This window comes from Haliaeetus albicilla, chromosome 14 (genome assembly GCF_947461875.1).
Source record: "Haliaeetus albicilla chromosome 14, bHalAlb1.1, whole genome shotgun sequence".
In the NCBI taxonomy this organism is placed as follows: Eukaryota; Metazoa; Chordata; class Aves; order Accipitriformes; family Accipitridae; genus Haliaeetus; species Haliaeetus albicilla.
The window spans coordinates 36,860,864-36,884,977 of record NC_091496.1 but is presented as its reverse complement, the minus strand read 5'-3'; the positions used below and the strand labels follow the sequence as shown (position 1 = coordinate 36,884,977).

Here is a 24,114-nt window from a genome sequence, read left to right as displayed (position 1 = left end):
CCCTCTGTTGTTCCTCCACTTTCCTTCTCTATTGGGTCTGGCTGAGTTGGAGTTCCTTTACCCCACAGCAGCCCTCGTGGTGCTGTGCTCTGTACTGGTAGCTAGAAAGCTGTTGATAACACAGCAGTGTTTTGGCCGTGGCTGAGCAGTGCTGGCACAGCATCAGGGCTGTCTCTCTACCATTCCCCCCCTCCCCAGTAGGCTGGGGGTGGGCAAGCTCTTGGGAGGCGACGTAGCCAGGAAGAAGGCATACAGGCAGCAAGAAGAGGCATCTAGGTAGCAAGTAAATCTTAGGTCCCTTCAGATGCTGGGGACCCTGCGTTCATGCAGCATTGGGCAGACCCCAGATGGATTTTCCCTTGGCACACTGTACAGATCCTGCCTGTGGAGAAGTTCCTCCTTTTTGGTCATTCACGGTGTCGTACAACTTTTCTTAGAAGAAAACAACTCCATGCATAAAGGATGTTCACGCGCGGACTTCTTGCTGCACTTTAGATAACGGCAGGGCCGCGCAGGTGGCGTAATCGCTGGTACCAAGCAGGAGCTGCCTGGAGGCTCCTCTGTCACAGTCAACCAGCTCCGTTTATCCTGCGGCCAAGGGGCATGTGTAGGGACACAGCCTGAAGGCCACGCTGTAGGTACAGCGCAGCACAGACCTGCACCCGCTCAGGTTAACTGTTAGGTGGATCCCTAACTCCTGGAGGTACAGTGATCTCCCAGTCAGGATCTCTGCACCAGGCTGTTAAACTGCACGGTAACTCGGGAACCAGAGAAGGTCCAGATCTGGAGGGCATGGTTAAGCACAGGGCCTCACGTTGAACCTCCTCCTCTAAACTTGTCCTGTGCTTACAGGGTTCTCGAGCCTCTCGGGCATCTCCCAGACTGGCCGGTTCCTCCCAGCTCCCTCGTTCCTGCCTTCCCCTGCCTGCCTGCCTGCCCCACTTTGGCCCCTGCAGCAGCACTCAGCTGAGCACCCTCCGTTGCTCCTGGGGAAAGAGCGTCCTCCTTGCTCTCCGTGGCGTTCCCCCAGCACACGGTGCTGCAGCAAGGACAAGGCAGTCAGAGACAGACACAGCCTGTTGAGCAGAGCGTCCTGCACGCAGTGCTTCCGATAGAGCAGCTCAGGAGCAAGGAGGTGAGCTGGGTGTGCTGCCTCTCACAAAGAGCATTGTACATCGGCGACCTTCCCCGCTGGACCCTCTGCAGCCTCTCTTTTTCCCGGCGTTGTAGGTGTTAGGTTGTACATCTCCACAAACACAGAGGAGGACAAAGGAGCAATGGCAGGCAGGGGAACCCCGGTGACCTAGGCAGAGGCAAGGGAGCACCCTGCTGTGGCTTTTGCCAGGGCTGTCGCAGGAGAGGGGTCGCCCACATTGCCTGGGTATGAGGCTCACCAGACAAGTATTGACTCTCCCTTGCTCAGCTCACAGACTGACGGGGGGAATGCGCTTCTGTGGCCATGCCCTGGGTCTGAAGCCCGGCCGTAGACAAAAAACTGGCTCAAACTGTGAAGGTTACCAGGCAAGACGTGACGGGGTGCACGTGTGTGGCAAGGTCTGTGCGTGTGAATGTCTGAAACTGAATTCTGAGCTGTCAAGCAGAAGCCTGCTTCTTGCTACACGCAGCCAGCGTGTCCCGAATCCTACAGTTACTAAAGAGCTAGGAGCCAGAAGCCTTAATTCGGAGGCTGATCAGGCATCGTACTGCTCACATAGACAACTTAGATTGGGAAAACTGGGGGCGTGGGGTTCCAGAAAGAAGAGGTGGTGGCAAAAAGAAGGGTTCCCAGAAAGAAGAAGGGATCTTGAAGAGAAGAAAGGGACCCAGGAAGGAAAAGGTGAAGATCCTGGCTGGAGGAAGTATCCTGGAAGTGGCGGAAGATCTTGGAGACCAGAGAGCCGCGTGGAGACAAGTGCCAGGGGATGCCCAGGGACCTTGACCAGCACCCTGCGAAACTGGTAACGGCGAGCAGCTGCACAGCAGGAACCAAGGTGACGTTCTGCCTGACCTTCCCGGGCCTGCAGTAGCCTCCCTGCTGGGATAGGGGAGTCGGATCAAGCAACTGCAGGATTCAATAGGAATGCATTGCACGAAGGTAAAGAGGACACGGCAGTGGATTGGAAATGCTGGTTGGTTTAATGGTAAAACTGGAATTCTTCTGTGAACTGTGCATTCCTTTTAATATGGACTTAATTTAAAATAGCTGCTTTGAAGTTGTTCTGACTTCACCTTAATCGACACCTGCAATCTTCATCATCTTATCTTCTCCAACAGCAAAACCACCCCCTGCCCCTCCCCACCCCCTGCAAAAAAAACCCCAAACCAACCCAGGAAAAGAAAGACTTCAAGGGCAAGCTAGGCAGCAAAGTTGTGCGAGATTGGTCAAGCTGCTCAAAGTTTGCAGAGAGATTGGAGCTTGCAATTCAGATGTACGTCGCTCAGCGTGGGGAGGGTAGTACGCACCTTTCACGGGAGTCAGAGGGAAGAACGGGGAGAAGGGAGCTGCAGCGTAAAGAGTAAAGGACACAACATTCTTAGGAAAACTCTCCTTTTTCTTTCCTTTTCCTTGCTCCTTTGCTTCCAGACCTCCGTGGTCGCAGTTTGTGCTGCCTCACCTCCAGCACAGCGTGCAGAATGAAACGACTGTCACAGAATTCGTCCTCCTGGGGTTCTGCAGCACCCCAGCCCTGCAGCGCTGCCTCTTTGGCCTTTTCTCTGCCCTCTGCTCTGCCACTCTGATGGGAAACGCACTTGTCTTTCTGCTTATCTGCCTGGACTACTGCCTCCAAAGCCCCGTGTACTTCTTCCTCTGCCACCTCTCCATCGCGGACATCTGCTACGCCTCCAGCAATGTCCCCCGTATGCTAAGGAGCCTCCTTGGACAAGGCAGAGCCCTCTCCTGTGCTGGGTGTGGGGCACAGATCCATCTTTATTTAATCTTTGCACTTACAGCGTGCGTGCTGCTGGCCGTGATGTCTCATGTTCGCTACGTGGCAATCTGCCGTCCCCTGCGCTATGCCCTCATTGTGATCTGGAGGCTGCGCCTCACCCTTGCCACGGTTTTGTGGGCTTTGGCGTTCGTATTGGGCACACTGCAAGCCTCTCTGGCTTTACACCTGCCTTTCTGTGGCCCCTGCGAGGTTGCCCACTTCTCCTGTGAAATTGTTGCTGTCTTAAAGCTGGCCTGCACTGCCGCTCCTGCCAATAAAGTCCTGATCTTTGCTGTCTGTGTGTGCTTCTTCCTCTTGCCTTTAGCCTTAATCCTGATTTCCTCCCTGGACACCCCGGCCACCGATCTGCGCATCCGCTCTGCGCCAGGATGGCACGAAACCTTGTCCACGTGTGGCTCCCACCCGACCGCGGCGGGTGTCTTTTATGGAAACGCCATCTTCATGTACGCGGGGCCCGGGAGCGGTAACTCCTCTGGGAGGGAGAAAGTTCTTTCCCTTTTCTGCAGTCTCGTCAGCCCCAGTTTGAACCCCGTCATTTACAGTCGGAGGAACCAGCAGGTGAAGGAAGCCTTGCTGAAGCTTCAGAGAAGGAAGAGGGTCTTTCATTCCGTCTAGCTGGCGCTCTAGGCTTTCACCTGTCTCCTGTCTTTCTGCTCTTTCTTCTTGAGCTCTTGGGGTATTTCTCATGGAATGTTAAGCGGTTAAAAGTTTCCTGGTTTCAGCTGGGATAGAGTTAACTGTCTTCCTAGTAGCTGGTACAGTGCTATGTTTTGAGTTCAGTATGTGAAGAATGTTGATAACACTGATGTTTTCAGTTGTTGCTCAGTAGTGTTTAGACTAAAGTCAAGGATTTTTCAGCTTCTCATGCCCAGCCAGGGCACAAGAAGCTGGCACAGGACACAGCCAGGGCACCTGACCCAAACTGGCCAACAGTGTATTCCATACCATGCGACGTCCCATCTGGTTTAGGAACTGGGGAGTGGGGGGGGAATCGCCGCTCGGGGACTGGCTGGGTGTCGGTCGGCAGGTGGTGAGCAATTGCCCTGCGCATCATTTGTACATTCCAATCCTTTTATTATTGCTGTTGTCATCTTATTAGTGTTATCATTATCATTATTAGTTTCTCCTTTTCTGTTCTATTAAACCGTTCTTATCTCAACCCAGGAGTTTTACTTCTTTTCCTGATTTTCTCCCCCATCCCGCTGGATGGGGGGGAGTGAGTGAGCGGCTGCGTGGTGCTTAGTTGCTGCTGGCTGGGGTTAAACCACGACGGAGACAGAGCCACAGCAGCACAGAATGGGTGCTGAATGGGCCCTCTAGAGTTCATCCAGCCCACCTCGGCAGCTCGAGCAGGGTCAGCTGCAGCAGGCTGTGAGTCTGGTTCTCGAAGTTTCTATTGGCTGCGTTGCTCCCAGGTCGTGGAGCTCGCATGGGAAATGGGCAATGAAGAGGGATGAAGTTTCCAGGCACTTTCTGGCTGGTGCAGTGATTTTTTTTTTTTTTTTTTTCTTCTGATTTTTTTCTCCCCCCTTCCCGGTCTTGCAGCTGCCCAAGGTGCAGCCAGACAAGGGGAGGAGGGTCCCTGCCTGGCCTGCAGCTCCCTCCCTCGCCATTCTTGGGGTGATTGGGGGTTATTTTGCTGTGTCAGTGAGGCAAAGCTGGGCTCTCCGGGGCTGAGGTCAGTGGGACCTAAGGAGGGCTGTGATGGTCTTGAGGCTTTGAAGTGCTTTGCACCGAGCCCTGTCCCCGCTGGAGGGGATGCTGGTGGTGTTCAAGACGAAGGCCTTGCAGAGCCCTTGCTGTCGTGTGTGCCCGTGTCCCCCCCGGCCCCCAAGGTCTGTCGTTGTCGCAGGGGCTCTGTGCTGCTTTCTGCGTGGGGCCGTGTCCGTGAGTCCTGCAGGGACCTGTCTGTCCTGGCTTCCCCACCAAAGGGCTGCTCCCCCTGGGGAAGGGGAGAGGGGAGTCGTCTGCGTCGCGCCCCACCGTTGCCTGCCCCGCTGGTGGTGACTCGGCCCTGGGGGTGGCTCGGTTCCCCTCGGGGCTTTCCCCGGCTCGGATCTGGGGCTCAGCGGGGCTTTTGCACCTCTTGGGTGCTGTTCCTTGGTGCCCCCTGCTCTCTCTCCCCCTCCCACACAGGCACGGAGCGGTTCTGGACAAGGAGCTTTTAATTGAAAAGACAAGAGAAAAGGTCCCATCCAAGCTGGTCTAACCCCTCCCTACCCCCCTCCCCGGCCCCCCCTTCAACAAGTACCCCCCCTCCTCTCCCACCCCCCACTCCCCCCATCTCCATCCCTCTCACCCCTGTCTAATCCCCGCCCCCGCCTCACACCCCCACGTTGGCCGCAAGAGCCCTGCGCTTGCTGGGTGGCATTGGCAAGGAGCTCTGCGCCTGCCTCTTCCTCCGCTTGCCTGCCGTGGCAGGTGGGGATGGTGGCAGGTCCATCCCCGCATCCTGCCACGGCTCCTGGGGCTCCATCCTGCTGCCGTTGACTATTTTGAGGCTCAGCATGGCGTCGCTGAGCTCGGGGATGCAGTAGTCAGGGGTGAGCATCTCCTCAGGCAGCGAGAGCGAGCTGAAGTCGCGGTCGGGGGTGGCTGCGCCGGTGCCACCAGCGTCCCCAGGCATGGGGCTGCTGCTGGGAGCACGCTGGCTGACCGCCAGCCCGCCCAGGGAGCAATCAAAGAGCATTAGGGCCTCTTGGAGAGCCACTTTCTCAGCCACGGCAAGGGCATCTCCAAGGGCTTGGCTGGGGGGGACGTCGCTCCCCGGGGAGATGTCGCTGCCCGGGGGTGCCCCCGCAGGGGTGGCCGTGCTGGAGATGTTGATCTTCGCCAACCGCCCCTCGATATGCTGGTAGCCGGGGATGGCTGTCAGCAGCACCGGAGGAGCTGGGGCCACCCCACTCCTCTGATTTCCGTGCGAGGTATCGTGGTTGGCCCTGGGGGGTCCCTGGGGCTGCCCAGGCTAGGGGGGCCCCGCAGCCCCCGGGACCCCACAGGGCAGCAGCCGGCAGAGAAGTGGCGCCTTGGCCGAGTGTGGCTGTGGCTGGTGGAGGCAGGTCGGTGTTGTCCACTGGATGGGGAAGACCCGGGGGTCGAAGAGGCAGCCACATGGAGCCCTCTGCAGACCTGTGTGGGGGAGGGGGAGCTGTGCTGGGCCGGGGGGACTCTCCAGGGGCACCCGCCGAGCCAGCCCCGATGGCCGACATCCCCCAGCTCTGGGCCAGGGGCGTGGGGAGCTTGTGGCCGGGGCGATCCCCACGGGGTGAGCTGCTGTGCCGGTGGGACGGGGTTGCAAATCGGGGAGGAGACTTGCATCTAGGAGGTGAAGCGGGAGAGGTGGCCCCAAATATTTGGGGAATTCTCTGCAGATGGGCTTTCCTGGGCACGCGCTGCCCGGGCGAGGGCAAGGATGCTCACCGGGGCTTGCTGAACCCCCATGCGAAAAGTGCCGGGGGAACGGGTGTGATGGGGATGGCGAAGGTGCCAGAGCAGACTGGGGTGCCATACCTGCTGGTGGTGCCTGGGGGGCCTGGGGTGCCCGGGCTGCAGGGAAGGGCTGCTCCTGCGTGGGCAGGCGCCACAGGTTGGCTGAGCCTAAGAGAGAGAGACAGGAGCGATGGCTGGCGGTCACCTCCGCTTTTGCCCCCCAAGAGCGTCCCTGGGCTGCAGGGGTTGGGGTCGGTCCCTACCTTGAGGGTAGAAGGTTTTGGGGAGCACGAATGGCTGGAAAAGCTGGGGTGCCGGGGGGCCCCAGGGCCCAGGCAGTGGGAGCTGCACTGGTGGCTGTGCCATGGTCCCTTCTGGCTGTGCCATGGTCCCTTCTGGCTGTTGGCTGCCAAGGACTCTTTGGTGTCTCCCCGGAAGGAATGTGGGGGCTCCCTGTGTTCCAGCCCACCCCCAAGAGCCTCCCCAGCTTCTCTAGGGGAGGGAAAGGGTTAAGGGAGGCTGGGGTCATGATCTCCCCCTGCCACCTTTACCTTTTCTCCAGTTTTCGAAGATTTTTCTGACTTCATGCCTATTAGCAATTATTCAACTTTTCGGTGCCTCCTGGGGTAGGATGTTCCCTTCTTCTCAGTCTTTTAGTTCTTCTTCAGGGGCACAGTTGTTAGAAGGTATGCATTGGTTATACAAAGGGGATCTTGTTTCACAAGACCTTCGTGGCCTTTTTCGTGTGGCTTAAGTACATAATTTCTTAAGTACATCATTTCCCCCTGTGGTGGGTTGGCCCTGGCTGGACGCCAGGTGCCCACCAAAGCCGTTCTATCACTCCCCCTCCTCAGCTGGATAGGGGAGAGAAAATATAACAAAGAGCTTGTGGGTCGAGATAAGGACAGGAGAGATCACTCACCAATTAATTACCGTCATGGCAAAACAGACTCAGCTTCGGGAAAAACAATTTATTACAAATCAACCAGAGTAGGGTAATGAGAAATACAACCAAATCTCAGAACACCTTCCCTCCACCCCTCCCTTCTTCCTGGGCACAACTTCACTCCCAGATTCTCTACCTACCCCCCACCAGCAGTGCAGGGGGACGGGGAATGGGGTTTACGGTCAGTTCATCACACGTTATTTTCTGCTGCTTCATCCTCCTCAGGGGGAGGACTCATCACACTCTTCCCCTGTTCCAGCGTGGGGTCCCTCCCACGGGAGACAGTCCTCCATGAACTTCTCCAACATGGGTCCTTCCCACAGGCTGCAGTTCTTCAAGAACTGCTCCAGCATGGGTCCCTTCCACAGCACACAGTCCTTCAGGAGCACACTGCTCCAGCGTGGGTCCCCGTGGGGTCACAAGTCCTGCCAGAAAACCTGCTCCGTGGGCTCCTCTCTCCACAGATCCACAGGTCCTGCCAGGAGCCTGCTCCAGCGCAGGATTCCCACAGGGTCACAGCCTCCTTCAGGCACCCACCTGCTCCAGCATGGGGTCCTCCCCGGGCTGCAGGTGGATATCTGCTCCACCGTGGACCTCATTGGGCTGCAGGGGGACAGCCTGCCTCACCATGGTCTTCCCCATGGGCTGCAGGGGAATCTCTGCTCTGGTGCTTGGAGCATCTCCTCCCCTCCTTCTTCACTGACCTTGGTGTCTGCAGGGTTGTTTCTCTTACATGTTCTCACTCCTCTCTCTGGCTGCCGTTTCTGTCTGTCCCAGCAACTTTTTTTTTCCTTCTTAAATATGTTATCACAGAGGTGCTACCACTATCGCTGATTGGCTCGGCCTTGGCCAGCGGCGGGTCTGTCTCAGAGCCGGCTGATATTGGCTCTGTTGGACACAGGGGAAGCTTCCAGCAGCTTCTCACAGAAGCCACCCCTGTAACCCCTCCCCGCTACCAAAACCTTGCCACACAAAGCCAATACACCCCCCTTTGAGACTATGAGATCTCTTCATATGAGTCTCATAAGTCTCACTACTTCATTTTATCGTTATATATGCTCTAGCCATGGCTTGTAAAACCAGTCTCTTGCTAGAACTTAAAACAACACAAAGTATGATTGTAATAATGACAACAGTGGTCGAAGTTTAGATTAGGTTTGCCAGCCATCCAGTAAGGGAGGATCCTGTTCCATGTAATATTTTATTTAACCACCCTATTTCCATTGTTGTTCTTCTTCTTTCTTAGAAAAACTTTTTTCTAAGTCCGAAGGTAATATTCCCCAATTTAAAGGATTGTCTGCCAACTCAGATGGAGGGAGGCAAGTGGTTACACTAACATTCTGGATTTGCCCAAAGGACTGGATAAGCTGTAAAACCAAATTCTATTGACCTACTGCTAGTACCAAATGGGATATTATAATATTCAGGTTCTTCATTCTCTCAAAGTTCAATGGTCTCAGATTAGCTGAAATTTGAGTTTCCCAGTCTGTGGCTGTCCGCTTTCCCTGATCTGGTTCTGGTGCTCTTTTCACTCGCGTGTAATGAATCCAGGAGTCCATTCCTTCTACTTTGGCTGCAGTACAGGTTTTCAATAACATGGTGTAAGGTCCTTTCCGCCTTTATCCAAGAGGAGAGAGACCTTCTGATTTAGATACCTGTGTTGTGAAGATAAAGTATGCGAAAGAGAAATCAAATACTCATTAACATCAGCCTGCCCTTTTATATGCATTTGGTCTCCTGTGATGTTAGAAAGATTCATGGGATATGCTTTCCCATAAATGACCTTAAAATGACTTACTTTCTCTTTGACCCTAGGAGTTACTCGAATTCGTAAAAGAGCTATAGGTAAAATTTCTACCCATTTAGGGTGTGTTTTCTTGACACAGTTTAGCAAGTTGCGTTTTAAGAGTATGATTCATTCTTTCTAGCTTCCCACTTGATTGTGGCCTCCAAGGGGTGTGTAATTCCCACTTAGTCTGTAAAAATTTAGAAATCCCTTGCATGACTTCTGCAATGAAATGAGGCCCATTATTAGAGGAGATTCCTTCTGGAATACCAAATTGGGGTATTATTTCCTTCAATAAGATTCTAATTACCTCTCTAGCTCTTTGTTGGTATGGCAAGGGAAAGCCTCTGGCCAGCCAGAAAAGGTATCTACCAATATCAATAAATATTTATATTGGTTATACCTAGGTAGCTCTGAAAAATCTATTTGCCAGTATTCCTCAGGAGTTATTCCTTGTTTCACAATTCCTCCTATAACTTTTTTCCCAATTTTTGGATTATTAGCACAGCAGATGGTACACTTTTTTTACTACCATGTCTGCTACCCTTTGTATCTTTGGTCCAAAAAAATTTCTTTTTGCAGTTATTGTCAATGCGTCTTCTCCTGGATGCATCTCCTGAGGTAATCTCTTGAGCAAAGTTTCCATCATTCTTTCAGGAATCAATAATGGCGTTAACGGTGTTATCCACCAACCTTGTCCATTTTTGGAGCAGTCTATCTGTTCCGCTAATTAATCTTCCTTCTCAGTATATTTTGGTGGTGGTAATTCTAAACGAAGCCCTGGAATTAAAGCTTCTTCAAATTTCGGCTCCTTTAGAGCTGCCTTTTTAACAAGACAATCAGCCTTCCAATTTCCTTTTATAATTTCGCTATTTCCTTTTTGGTGGGCTTTGCAATGCATTATTGCAACCCTTGGTAAGAGAACCACTTGCAGCAGTCTCATAACTTCAGTCCCATATTTTATCGAAGTTCCCTGTGAGTTTAACAGTCCTCTTTCCTTCCAAATTGCTTCCAAATTGCATGCACCACCCCAAATGCATATTCAGAATCTGTGTATATATATATATATCTACTCTTTTTCCATGACTTAGTTCTAGAGCTCGCATCAACGCTATTAATTCAGCCCTTTGAGCGGATGTGTTGCTAGGCAGTGCCTTAGTCTCTAGTGGTTGGGCATTTGTTACCACTGTGTATCCAGCTCTTCGTTTTCCTTCCAGCATAGAGCTGCTGCCATCAGTGAAGAGCTCTACTTCTGCATCAGGCAGGGGTTCATCCTGTAGGTGTGGTCTGCTGGAATACACTTGTTCAGTCCATCTGTGAGCATGGTCGGCGCGTGACTGCTGGATTATGACAATATGCCACGTGTACAAAGCCCATGAACCAATAGACAGGGTGGCTATGGCTCGTGCGGCGCGCCTGGCCAGCGAGCACATGTGTCATAGGCTCCCTATGTTGCAACTGAGGCGTGTTTTGGCACCCGCTGGCCACGTGTGCTGAAACCCATTCCTCTGCAAATGTGTAACTACTGGGATTTTTCTGGAGAGCATGGGGCTGGTGTACGGCGAGGCCACCATTGCCTCCGTGGGGACGCCCACGTAAAACCGGCACCTACTGATCGCTGGGCTGAGCTCATGGCGCAAGACAGCACAAGAATGTACGGATGGTCCATCTTCCTCACAGTCCTCGAGTTGGTACGTTAATTTGCTTTACAAGATACCCTTAGCATAATGCACGTCTGTAGTTAATAAATGCTTGCTTTTCCCCTTATAGTCAGTGTGTGTGTTTGCCTTCTCGGGAATCTGCGAAACCACCCTAAAACAGCAACCTTGTTTTATGGAATGAAATTTTTTTTATGAAATCTATCAGGAAATTTGTAACTTTGTTCCCCAGCTTTATGGGAACCAGGGGATCGGCTGGGGAAATCTCAGTATTCTCCCTGGTCCCCTTTACTCAGTATCAGATGTCCCTAGCATAATTAGGTTAGTATTTGATTCTGGTGCCATTTTCCTTGAGGATTCAGCAAATAATTTTTCTTTCGGTAGGCATTGTGTCCACATTTTCTCAATAGGACCCCACTGATTGCTTCCAGTTGAATAGATCTGAGGTCATGAATGGGACATGTACAAATACTGGCTGTCCCTCCAGCCCTATTGCCCGTCTCAAGGGAGCTTGTATAATGGGATGCTGTCCCCTTGTTCTCCCTGAGATTGGGCTAAAATTCTCACTCCCTGCTCTTGAGCTGGAAGTGGGCTGGTCTTCCTAACAACAAATTTAATTTTTCGAGCAATTTTCTATTCTTCTCCCTTTCAGAATTTAATTCATCTTTCAAAAATGTCTTTTCAACCTCCAACTGTCCATTATGAACACTGAAGGCCGCACTTATTTTCCATCCTGCCTCTAAAGCAGTTTTGGTCACTTCAGTTTCTAGTGCACTGAATTTTGTAGCTTCAATGAGATCGGCTGCACCCATTATCTTTGCCGTATCAGATTTCAGTGCCTCCTCCTGTGCACAAGTTAGACATGCTCCACAAATAGTGCACAGGATACCTTTCCCTTTCCCTTTTTGGGGGTTTTGTTGTTGTTGGTGGTTTTTGTTCCTTCTTCCTCGGGCAACTGAATAGTGGCTGGATTGAGACTCAGGGCATACTATTTGTTAAGGGATTCCAAGGCTCAATTCAGGTTTTGGTTCTTTGAATGGTGCAGCCACCGCCCTGTTTAGTTTAGGGCTTATCAGACAACCCAGGGCTAAGCTGTCTACACAGCTCCCCGTGAGTGAGTCGTCTCTGCAAAGAGACAGAGCCTCAAGGCAACCCAAGGCTGGGTCGCTTTTGTAACCCCCCATGAGTCGCCTGTGTGCACTAGACATGGTGAAACTTGTTTGGGAGCTATGAGCCGGACAATCCATACAATCCACCCCGTGACCTGAGTCACAATTCAACCACATGTATGTCCTCCTTGACCGATGTATTGGTATAAGTTGTGTCTGTCTGCTTTGGTAGAGTTATGTATTCCTCAGTTTCTGGGTGAACCTTTACCTGAGAGATAGATCTTACAATCATTCTTTTAACACAACTAATGGCAATGCATACTACAATAATAGAAAGGATAATCACTACTATCCTGCGATTTCCTTTTCTCATCCCTTCCTTCTACATTTACCAGATTCCCCTCTGGGACCAATATCTGCACATCTTCAGCCTCCCCACCGTCCTTAACACACTGCCTTTTACATTCTTTTCCAATACAACAATTCTTTTTCTTTCCCTTTCCATTAATACTTCCTGCTAATACATTCCATAAGCATCATCCATCAACAATCTATGTTTTTACAGTTTTCATGATCACATCTTAGAAAACAAATCAACATACGCAACTTCACCCCATTTATCATCTTTCTACAAAACAACGTCAATTGTAAAATAGTGTTATAATTCAGCAATCCATTCTCTGGCCATTTTCTCCATCCTCCAATTCATACATCAGCCACCATTGTGCACAATAAGCTTTTAATTTATCCTTCTTTAGGGGATCCTCTCCAAACTTTTTCCAATTTTTCAGGATGGATCCTAAGGGAGAACAAAGGGGAGTCTCCTGGGAAGTCGCATTGCCCATATCTGTACCGATTCTAAACCAGCGTTCTGTACAGCAAAGGAGGGATGTCTCCCTTCATTACAGAAACAATGTGTAGAAACGAATCCAGTGTTTCATACACCAAAATGAGGGACGTCTCCCTTTGTTACAAATCAATGTGTAGGAAGGAAATTATGCTCCTGCTGCATAACTTTCCTGATGCATCTTACAGAGAGCCCAAACAGGACAAAATGTCCCCAAATGCTTGCTACTCCCCCAAAGACTTTTCCTTCTTCCCTTATTTATCTATCAGAAAATATCTCTTTTCCAATAGTGTTGCACCATTGTGCGCTTACTGCCTGACTGCAGGAGAGGAGCCGATGGAGTCCCCGATCAACGGGTTGGTGCACACTGGAGTCCACTCAGTTCTCCTCTCCCCATCAGGTGCAGCAAGACTGTTAGTGAAAAAGCCAGTCAAAGAAACTCTCTAAGACTCAATTTCGGAGTTTTAGAAAGCAGGCATTCTTTATTGCAGCGCTGGGTGCATGGGGGATCGCTCCACCTAGCTTGCACACCATTACCTACAGCAAGCAAAATTTATATTGTTCCAGTCATATACAAATTCCTATTATCATTTACATAGTGCCCGTCCTTTGGTCATGCACAGAGCGGGTCATCTCTTTTTCCTAGTTAGCTGGCCTTGGCAAGTTTTAATTACAAAAATTCAGCAGAACTCAAAAGCTTATCATCAGGGCCCAAGACTTCTTCTCTCTTGACACATATCAGGCCCGAGGCCTCCTGTCTGCTGGCGACTTTAGCACATACCATTGACAAAGCTCAAGGTTTTCTTATCTAGTTAGTACATACCAAAACTTCAAAGTTATTCAAGCAAGCAAATGTTCATCACTGCAGCAATACAGTGAAGTTTTCCAGCGATACAGTGAAGTTTTCCTTCTCATGCCTTTATTCAAGCCAGCAACTCCCCCCCTTTATTGAGACTTTGGACCTACAAATCCAAAGCCTCAATACCCAATCTTAATTTTCATGTACACTTGGTTATAACAGCTACAGCACTGAATCATTACACAGGCTAAACTGCACACACAGATTACAATTATTGCAATAATTAATAGATTTTTCAACCAAATCCAATTAGGTAGCCATGAGGTAAGTTTGTGCCATAAGTCCTCAAATCCCCAGGACGTATTGTCCTTCGTAACCTGATGTAAGATCTTTGTTTGTTTCCAAATCTCTGCTAGATGAGTAGAAATTCTGCCACTTTGATCTATGTATGTACAGCAGCTCGTATTAACAATTGTACAAACACCTCCCTGTGAAGCCAGTAGTACGTCAAGAGCCATTCGATTCTGCATTACTACATGAGACAAACTAGATATTTCAATTTGTAATGCCTGTATGGCACCGGCGGTTCTGTTTTCAATGATGTCCTCTATAACAGGTGATGTATTTACTATTGCCTTTTCCAATTCACTAACTCCAATTCAAGGGATAAACCATCTGGCAAAACTATGGAATCCTGAGGAATGATCTATAATGGGATTATGAACCCTCCTGGTTTGTTTGAGAAAAGTTTTTACCCATCCGCTCTGTTCATGCAATCTGTCAATTATTGTTATATTGGGGACTACGGCTCCTAATGGGCATGCTCCTTGCCAATTGGGAGGTAGTACTTTTCGAGCGCGTGTTCCGCATAACCAATACCAACCGCTTCCTTCTGGGACTTGGAGGCCAAAGTGATTTGATGTGTCCGTATGACTTAGTGCGGGCCTCCAATACGATCTGGTCCTGGTACATCCTGGGAAACATCCTACAAAACTTTTGTCATTTCGCCTAGCAGTGTAATCATCACACCCATCTTCTCCAGACTTAAGGGTGTAGGAGCTTAGAGAGTCATTACCTGGCCCATATAAGCATACAGTGGAATTCAGGTTATCTTTTGTGATGGTAACTTGTAACCTTCCTTCTTGTCTTTTTCCAGAGAGGCTTGGCCACCATGCATTGTCTGGATGTCCTTTACCATATTGTGGATTGTTAAATAATGATACATTTATTGGCAGTGGCAATCCTATCAAGGGTAGGACTTAGCTTTGTCCGGAGGCTGGCATTTGGGTAGAAATCCGACAATCACTTTTGTGGAGTATTTGAGCTATATTCTGTGTTAAGATTAAACGGATGTTCTGATCCCAAGATGGTATCTGGCACACTTGACTCATTGCTACTGTAATTGTTACAAAGAAATCATAAAAATCAGTCATAACTTTTTCAATTTCCATTTAAGGGGAGACTCTTGTTCAACTGTCCATGAGGTTGGAGCCCTTTTAATCTTGGAATAATGAATCCACGATCCTTTCCCTTGGACCTTGACAGCTGTATAAGTAGTCAGGAGCACCTGGAATGGCCCCTTCCACTTTTCAGTTAGCAGCTCCAAATTCCACAACTTGATGTAGACCAAGTTTCCAGGTTGAAATGGATGGGCTGGTGTATCCAGTTCCAAGGGCCTGCTTGTTGTCACGTACTTTTGCAATTCCTGTAAAGTCTTTCCCAAGGACATTAAGTAATTTTTCAAGTCCATTTCCCCTTTAATGTGAATTGTTCCTGGTATATGTGGGGCCTTCCATAAAGTAACTTGTAAGGGCTCAAGCTGTTTTTACCACGAGGTTGTATTCTAATTCTTAACAGCGCTAAAGGTAGCACTTGTATCCAAGTCATTGATGCTTCCTGACATATTTTCCCAATCTGCAATTTAAGTTCATTCTTTCTACTTTTCCACTTCATTGTGGCCTATAAGGGGTACGGAGATCTCATGTTATGGCTAAGTTTTTACTCAACTGTTTTATAACTTCAGCAACAAAATGTGGTCCTCTGTCTGAGGACATTCCTAAAGGGATACTGAACCTCGGGATAATTTCTTTCAACAAGATTTTAGTTACTTCTCTAGCTCTGTTGGTGTGACAGGGAAAAGCTTCTGGCCATCCAGTAAAAGTATCAACTAGAAGAACAATGTATCTATATCCCCCTTTTCTAGGCAGTTCTGTAAAATCAATTTGCCAATAGTCTCCTGGGGAATTTCCTCCTTTTGTAACCCCCAAAATTATTTTATTACTGGTATTTGGGTTATTTTTACAACAAATTTCACATTTTTCCATGATAGATCGGATAATTTCTGTCATTGCTCGGCTTATAACTATCTTTTGAAGATGTTTTACTAAATTTTCAGTTCCCCAATGTTCTTTATTATGTTCTCGTTTAGCAATTTCTCTCATTAATGAGGGTGGGATTATTATTTGCCCTGTGGGTGTGACAGCCCACCCATCTGTTTGTTCTTGTGCCTGTAAGGCCTTTATTAAGTTAGCATCTTTACTATCATATTTAGGTGGTGTTTCAGATTTTCTGGTAATAGTGCCACAATGCCTTTTTCCGCAGCCTCTTTGGCAGCTTTATCTGCCAATTGATTATCTATTTCTGGTGGGGTCTTTCCTGTTTGATGGGGTTTGCAATGCATTATTGCAACTGCTATCGGTTTTTGGATGCTCTGTAATAGTTCTTGTATTTGTGCAGCACGCTTGATTTCAGTTCCTTGTGCTGATAGTAGTCTTCTCTCTTTCCAGATGGCTCCATGGGCATGTACAACTCCAAAAGCATACTTAGAATCTGTCCAAATATTAACCTTTCTCCCTTCACTCAGTTCCAATGCTCGAGGTAAGGCTATTAGTTCTGCCTTTCAGGCTGATGTTTTGGGAGATAAGGCTCATGCCTCTACTATGCCATCTAAGGTGGTCACTGCATATCCTGACAGTCTCTGCCCACTGCAAATCCCAGTCTGGATTTTCCAGTGGAAGGTCTTTAAGATCCAGACGGCTAGCATATGTTTCTTCTACTGTTTGTAAGCAACCATGTTTTGGTGGACTCTCCACTCAGTCAGTGGAGAGGAACACTGCAGGATTTGTAACTGAAGTGGTCTTGAGATAGCTGTCATCTTGTTCTAGTAGTACTACTTGGTATTTCAGCAAACAGCTCAGGGACAACCAATGCCCCCCTAAAGTAAGTTTACGAGCCTCTTAAATTAATAATACTGTGGCTGCTACTGCTTTGAAGCAGCTGGGCCATCCCTGGTTCACATTGTCCAATTGTTTGGAAAAATATGCTATGGCTTTCTGTTGCCCCCCTAAAAACTGTGCCAGGACCCCTAGTGCCACTCCTCATCACTCATAAGTGAAAAGTTCAAAAAATTTTGCCAGGTCTGGCAATCCCTGTGCATGGGCTTTCATCAGAGTTTGTTTTAGTTGCTTAAATACAGCTGTGCTGTCATTTGTCCATTCAAGAGTCCCTTTTTGGGAGTCTTTTAGTAATTCATATAGACGTTTTACCAACAGTCCATAATTTACAATCCATAGGCAACACCATCCAGTCATGCCTACAGATGCTCGCAGTTCTCTTGGCTCTGGGAGGCAGCAAATAGCTTCTTTCCATTCAATTCTCAATTGTCTCTTCCCTTTTAGAATTTCAAAGCCCAGATAAATGACTGTTTCCTGGACGATTTGCACCTTTTCCTTTGATACTCAGTATCCGCTAGGTTCCCAAAAATTCAAGAGGCTTATGGTCAAAGAAAAACATTGTTCTCGAGTTTCTGCTGCATTAAGATGTCATCTACATATTGTAATACAGTTCCCTGTCCATTTTCTTTCCTCCAGATTTCCAATTCCTTTGCCAGCTGATTTCCAAAAATGGTTGGGCTGTTCTTGAAACCTTGTGGTAGAACAGTCCAGGTATATTGTGTCTTTCGTCCTCTTTCAGGATTTTCCCACTCAAAAGCAAAAAGCTCTTGACTTTCAGTATCCAAAAGAATGCAGAAAAAGGCATCTTTCAGATCTAAAACTATGAACCAGCTTTGTTCACTGGTGAGGGTAGTTAGTAACTGCAACTACTGGATATAGATCTTGTACTGTCTGATCGCTCTAAGATCTTGAACAAAATGATAATCTTTTCCATTAGTTTTTTTTACTGGTAAGATAGGTGTATTATATTTTGACTCACATTCTATTAGCAACTTATATTTCAAAAATCTTTGAACCATTGGTATCAATCCAATTCTCACTTCTAATTGTAAAGGGTATTGTTTAATTCTTACCAGTGACGATCCTAGATTTAGATCAATTCTTACTGGCTCCACTCTCTTAGATCTTCTTGGAACTTCTCCTGCCCAAACAATGGGGATCACTGCATCTTCTGTTTCTCGAGGTATCTCGTCCCTTTTGGGATTTGTATCCTGTAACAACAAGGCTATGGCTTCAACATACTTAGATTCTGGGATTAAAATTTCAACTTCCCCATCCTTGAGTCTAATTTCAGCTTCTACCTTTTCAAGTAAATCTCTACCCAGTAAAGTTTTCAGAGAATTTGGCAAATATAAAAACTGGTGAGTAACCCATTGTGTTCCAAGTTTAAATTTCAGGGGTTTGAAAAATGGCCGGGCTTCAGGAGTTCCTGTCGCACCAATGACATTTATGCTTTTGTTACTTAAATTTCCTTCTAGTGTATTTAAGACTGAATACGTAGCCCCAGTGTTGACTAAAATTCTATTTCCTTATCTCCTGGCTTTGCTTTAACCAGAGGTTCTGCTGGGAGAGGTTGCTCCGGTCCCCATCAATCCTCTCCCATTGTGAGTAAAGGAGTTGGAGAGGTATTTCGTTTCAAGAGGTACAATCAGTCTTCCAGTGTCCTTCCTTTTTACAGTAAGCGCATTGATTTTCTCCCAGATGGGGACTAGGATTATGTGATGGCTTAAAGCCCCCCCTTCCCCGGTCTCTTCCGGGGTACAATCCTCTTCTTTGACCACCCTCTAATACTGCTATCAGCCTACTCTTTGTTGTTTCCTTTTGCCTTTACCTATTTCTCTACACAATCCATCTAGCAATTTGCTTAGGTCTCAAGTGTCATTTCCTTGTAGCTTCTGCAACTTTCTCCTTATGTCATCCAATGACTGCCTTATAAATAAAGGAGCTAGTTGGTTCCTTCTTTCCTCCAAATCAAGGTCTATAGTTGTATATTTACAAGCAGCTTCTTTCAATTTGTTCATAAAATCAGTAGGAGATTCTTCCTGACCCTGTTTAATTTCATATAATTTGGACCAATTAATAACTTTAGATATGGTGTTTCGAATACCAAACAAAATCCACTTTTGATATTGATTCAAAAGCTGCCTCGATCTTGGTATATTTGGATCCCATTTTGGATCTACAGAAGGAAAATGGACCTCAACAGGTCACTGGTAAAGTTCCCAAAGCAACTTGAGCTTCTACTTGTGTTTTAGCTGTTTCATGAACTATTTCTTTTTCTGTGCTATCAAACAAAATTTGCATAATTGCTTCAATATCTTTCCAATCAGGATCTTGAGTTTTAAGCATCGTTTCAAAAGCACTAACAACTACCCTATCCAGATCATCCCTATAACTTCCAGCAGCAAATTTCCAGTTATTGAGATCAGTAACTGAAAACGGAACATTTACAGTCACCAGTCCCTCATTTCCCACAGCTTGTCATAGGGGTGCCTGTATAACTTCCCCTTGCTTGCCTCTCATTCGCCCGGCTATTGGGCTAAAGCCCTCAGCCCCCAGGACTGACTCATCCCCTTGAGGGTGACATTTTTCACGATTTTCTCCATTCTCTTCCCCTGGGACATCATACCCAGTGTTTGAGGTTCCCAACCTTCGTTCAGTGGCTATTATTAAATCAATATCATCCTCCTTTTGCTCAGAAATTTTTGAACACTGTTGCCCTATACTACAGGCAGAACAACACCTTTTCAAAGTTTTACCCTTCTCCTTTTCCAAAGCTAAAATGAGGTGTCCTGGTTTCAGCTGGGGTAAAGTTGTCTTCCTAGTAGCTGGTATAGTGCTGTGTTTTTGAGTTAGGTATGAGAAGAATGTTGATAACACACTGATGTTTTCAGTTGTTGCTAAGTAGTGTTTAGTCTAAAGTCAAGGATTTTTCAGCTTCTGATGCCCAGCCAGCGAGAAAGCTGGAGGGACACAAGAAGTTGGGAGGGGACACAGCCAGGGCAGCTGGCCCAAAGTGGCCAATGGGGTATTCCATACCATGTGACATCATGCCCAGTATATAAACTGGGGGGAGCAGGGGCGGGGATATCACCGCTCAGGGACTAGCTGGGCATCAATCGGGAGGTGGTGAGCAATTGCATTGTGCATCACTTGTATATTCTAATCCTTTTATTATTACTATTGTCATTTTATTAGTGTTATCATTATTAGTTTCCTCTTTTCTGTTCTAATAAATCGTTCTTATCTCAACCCACGAGTTTTACTTCTTTTCCCTACTTTCTTGCCCATCCCACTGCGTGGGGGGGAAATGAGTGAGCAGCTGTGTGGTGCTTAGTTGTTGACTGGGGTTAAACCACAACACAAAGGGATCTCTAAGTGCAAGATTTATACCACATTCCTTTTGCCACTCCGGATGTCTCCTCAAAGTAAAGAACATATCCACATACAACACTTCATCCCACTTTCCTTCTGTCCTCAAGAATAACATTAATTGTAATAAGGTGTTATAATTTAACATACCATTCATAGGCCACTTTTCCCATTTGTCCAATTTATACAGTGGCCACCATTGATTGCAATACTTAATCAAATTTTCCCTTGTTGCGACCCCACCGGAGGTCTGGCAATCTGTTGCCAATGTTTCAAGACACACCCCAACGGTGACTTTTTCAGGATGCCTCACTTAGATGATCTCCCACCCATATTAAATATGAGTAGCAAGACGACTATGTATGATCCATGTAACCAGAAACAAATCCATAATTCCAATAGACAAGTTCCGATAACCAAACCAAAATTCAGAGACCAAATCAAGACAGTTAGCCAAGTTGGAGACTTTTAACCCCTTTTACCAAACCAGAACCCGGGCTTATCAGAACAAATCCCATAGGTACCTTTCTAGCCCAACCCTGCGTAGCTTAGGCTGCGTCTTATAGGCAGGCAACCAAAAAACCAACAGATAGAATGCCTTTAAACTTACCAGGGGTCTTACTTTGAGCTCTTTGGTGTGGGGATTGGAGGTTCTCCCTGAGAATCCCTCGGTGCCAGCTGGAGGTCCCGTAATCACACAGAACCATCGAGGTCTGGAAGCAGTGTCCCATCTGGGTCGCCAAAACCATTACCGAGAAAAAGCCGGTTGAAGAAACTCTCTAAGACTCGATTTTGGAGTTTTAGAAAGCAGGCATTCTTTATTGCAGCGCTCTATGCGCAGGGGATAGTTCCTCCTAGCGTGCATCCAGCGCTGCAATAAAGAATGCCTGCTTTCTAAAACTCCAAAATTGAGTCTTAGAGAGTTTCTTCAACTGGCTTTTTCACAGTAACAACCTTGGAGAAGTTTGTGAAGGGCTGTCTCCCGCGGGAGGGACCCCACGGCGGAGCAGGGGCCGAGCGCAGAGTCCTCCTCCCCCTGAGGAGGAAGGAGCGGCAGAGACAAGGTGCGAGGAACCGACCCCAGCCCCCGTCCCCGTCCCCCTGCGCTGCTCAGGGGGAGGAGGTAGAGAAAATTGGGAGTGGAGTTGAGCCGGGAAGGAGGGAGGAGTGGGGGGAAGGTGATTCAAGATTTGGGTTTACTTCCCATTATCCTCATTTTGCTTTGATTTGTAGTAAATTAAATTGATTTTGTTTCTTCTCCAAGCTGAGCCTGTCTTTTGCCCATGACTGTAAGTGGGGAGTGATCCCTCCCTGTCCTTGTCTCAACTGACCCACGAGCCTGCTTTATATTTTCTCCTCATCCCACAGGGGCTGGAGGGGAGGAGTGAGCGAGCGGCTTCGTGGTTCTTTGTTACCAGTTGGGGTGAAACCACAACAAGAGGTTACAATTCGGATGATATCCCTCAGACTGCAAAATTCTGCAATAAGGCAGATCTTCAGTTTAACTAGCAAACTATTTCTGAATTAGAGATATCTTCAAAATTGAATGTATGATTCATTTTTTATTTATTAGGCAGTTCTCCTTGCAGAAAATGGGCCAGGGTTTGGGCCTCTGCTGGGTGAGATGCTTTATGATATTCAGTTCAGACACTTAAATTACATGCTTTTCCCCTTGGTTTTGTAAAATGGCATTTCCTGTGTGCTATTCAGATGATCTCAATGGGCATCTCATTCCCACGCTTCCCCTTGCCTTATTCTGTGCCTGCACAGAGTCTGACTTCTGTTCAGAGCCCGTGTTTGGGATATTTGTTGTTACCAGCCAGAGTGAGCAGCCTGTACTGGAGGGCAGTGCAGCTCATATTTGTGTATAAGGTAGAATTACCTAGCAACAGTATTTTCGTGCTGAATGCTTCATTACACCCATTCCACTGTCTTTTATGCTGCTAAATTCTCTGATCATGTATGTAAATCCCACCTTCAGGCATGGTCTTTAAAATTACATTAATAATCCAGCTTACCACTTAGCACAAAAATTCTTGCCTGGAAATACTTTCCTTAATCATTTAAAGCAGAGATCTTTTTTTTTTTTTAAAGGAGAAGTCTCAGTATAATATTAATTATAATGCATACATACGCACACATGCACACAGTGGAATTGCAATGTGTAAATAGAAACAAATACACAAGATCAAAGACTAAAAAATATGGATCTGTACATATAAAAGGACAGCTGGCAGCCAAATCTGGAGCAGACTTGCCGCATCCTTGTGATACCAAGCTGTCAGTCCTGTAGAAAGGAACCTATGAACCTGAGAAGCTGCAGTATTAAACTTAAAACTTTCTGATACATCTTGCTGAGGATGACACTAACGTTCTGTTGAATTCTGAGGCATCTCCATTTTAGCCCTTTTTTGGTTCTGTGCCAGGAGGCGGCAGTCACCGAGCACCTGATAAAAATCTGTGAGCAGATTACCAGTTCCTTGGGCACTGATGTGTTCCCCACCTCTTCTGCTTTCACAGCCAGATGCAACCTCAGCGAGGGTGTAATCCTTCCTCTGCTTCGCTGGCTTGTGCTGACAGGTTTGCTGTGTATGGGGCTCAGTTTTTCTGGTCTCTCTTCCTTCCAGAATGGCATGCTCTCTGAATGAGTGGCTGTGGCAGCATGAGTTCTGGCTGCCCCCAGGAATCACCTGGCAGGACATGGAAGAGTCTGAAGACATCCATTACCCTCAGCCTCATGATCTCCTGCTCAGTATCCCTTTTGCTTTAATCTTGGTTGTCATTCGATGTGCCTTTGAAAGGTAGGCTATTTAGTGGTGTTTGGGGTTTTTTAGGGATAATGCTGGGAGTTTGGGTCCAAAAGCTGGCTTTATTGTCTATGCCGATGTATAACTGCAGAGGTCCACAGAAACTCCAGGTCTTAAAGTCCGCTGAGGTACATTTTCCAGCTCTTTCTTTCCAGCCCTATGTACTGGCTAAAGAAGTGTGTTGAATATAGAACATAAACCCTACCCTTAAGGTCTAATTATAAGCAATGTGACTTCCTACACTTAAAACAGGTAGGCCCTAGATGAGGTTTATGCTTGTGTTTTAGAAGGCAGGCTTGCTATTTTGCATTCTGTTGCACATTACTTGCTGTTTCTGGGTTGAGTGCAGCAGAAATCGTGTTTAGACTACCCAAATACAGTTAAGCCTCCTTTCTCTTGGGTAATGGGGTCTGTGGTATCGCACCTGACAGATGAGCCTGAATAAGATGCATTAGATGACTTAGATTCTGAGGTCAGATGACTCACCTCAGAATCAGCACCTCATAGCCACATGAATGTGTGCATGTCACTGACCACTGCTCAGGGTTCACGAGTGACATTTCCTTGGGACTGCCATGTAGAGACATTTGTAGCTGCTTCCTCTGGGTTGAAGCCTGCTACACACCCTTCCAGTTGCTGGGCGGCTAGCATTTCTCCTCTTCTCCTTCTGCTACCAGACCTGCTTTTGGTGCTGCTTTTTGCGGACTCTGCAATATCATCTTCCAGGGTTGGCACAAGAAGTTACTCTGGCTCTAGGATCTTTCTGACCAGAGCCATTTGAGTGTTTTCCACATTATGCTTCAGCACAGAACATTTGGGGGGTTATGACAAAGGCATAGCTAGAAATCCTGCAGAGTTCATTGACTTTGAGTTTCATAAACGCCCTGAGCTGGTGCTGTTGCTTTATGCAGTTTAGTCAGATGAGTGTGCCGTAGGTAACCATTAAAACACAAGTGACTCGCATTTCTTCCTTGCTGATCTGCAAGACATGGCTGGATACAGTACTCCTTCAGGCAGGCACTGTCATTTGCAATGTGAAACTGGAGATTAGCCCCCATGTCCTGCATTTACTAGAACTGTCCAATTCCAGGCTCCCCAGTACAAGACATGAACAGGAAGAAGAAGGAGCCAAACTCTTCTCAGTGGTCCCTAGTGACAGGACAAGAGGCAATGGGCA

The 24,114-nt window shown here is 47.6% G+C and overlaps 1 protein-coding gene across 1 annotated transcript in view; it reads right to left on the bottom strand.

The window, feature by feature from the left end:
• The window catches only part of LOC138689019 (ankyrin repeat domain-containing protein 26-like), a 118,917-nt gene that overhangs the window by 52,622 nt on the left and 42,181 nt on the right, over positions 1-24,114 (bottom strand). The window lies entirely within an intron of this gene.